Source organism: Zea mays, chromosome 8 (assembly GCF_902167145.1).
Source record: "Zea mays cultivar B73 chromosome 8, Zm-B73-REFERENCE-NAM-5.0, whole genome shotgun sequence".
NCBI lineage: Eukaryota > Viridiplantae > Streptophyta > Magnoliopsida > Poales > Poaceae > Zea > Zea mays.
In genome coordinates this window covers 121,144,618-121,145,576 of record NC_050103.1, presented here as the reverse complement: position 1 = coordinate 121,145,576, position 959 = coordinate 121,144,618, and the positions used below count along the sequence as shown (strand labels likewise).

Genomic DNA, 959 nt, shown 5'->3' with positions numbered 1-959 from the left:
GGACGCCGTAAAGCTGCTACTGATGAGTGACCTCTTTATTTCAAACCTTTACCTACCTTATTTGGGCCGCACATATAATATTCTTTTATCCAATAGAAATGGACAGGAGAGTGTATATAGATTAGAGAGTGAATTATTATTCTTGGATAATAAGCCATTCATTCCATCACTAGAAAAATGAATGGATCAGATAAATATACTTCTTCTTTCCACCCCTAGTTTTTTTTTTCTGTGCACATCCATTCAAATGATAACGAACATATACATACATGCATGCAAACCGCATTCATATCTAAAACGGATTATACTTTGGGACCTGCGTATATCTGGCTACACTAATCTGCACGAAGTAGCCGCTCTCGTTATGACGAGTTATTTCTAATCAATTTCGTGAGTTTTAAGGTTTGATGGACCTAACGTTTTTTTAGGGTTGGGCTGTTAACATACATGCCCGCATAGTCATTTGGTGTCGTATTGAGCCGTCTGAAAAAAAAAAGATTTCAATCACATTTTTTTACATGTTTAAGAGTGACCGTGAGGTTTTAACAGTTTTGTTTTATTAAGCATTGTTACGCATTATAACACCAAGCGTCTGTAGTCCAACGGTTAGGATAATTGCCTTCCAAGCAATAGACCCGGGTTCGACTCCCGGCAGACGCAGTATCCTAATTTTTTTTGTGGGGTGGGTAGACGGCCCGTTTCCATTTTGTATTGTTAAGGGCCTCCAAGGCTCGATGGGCCTCACGGCAGGAACTGGGCCAGAACCAGTATTTCCAATTTTTTTTGTGGGGTGGGTAGACGGCCCGTTTCCATTTTGTATTGTTAAGGGCCTCCAAGGCTCGATGGGCCTCACGGCAGGAACTGGGCCAGAACCAGTATTTCCCCCCTGTGTTTCAGGTAATCCCTTTTTGCGATGTAAAATGGAGTACCATCATTTTTAGCTACTTTAGAAACTAACC

At 41.1% G+C, this 959-nt stretch overlaps 1 non-coding gene across 1 annotated transcript; it reads left to right on the top strand.

Annotated features, from left to right (window-relative positions):
* Positions 1–588: 588 nt before the first annotated feature.
* TRNAG-UCC (transfer RNA glycine (anticodon UCC)) lies at positions 589–660 on the top strand. The gene has a single exon. It is a non-coding gene; the product is annotated as a tRNA-Gly (tRNA).
* The last annotated feature ends 299 nt before the right edge of the window (positions 661–959 follow it).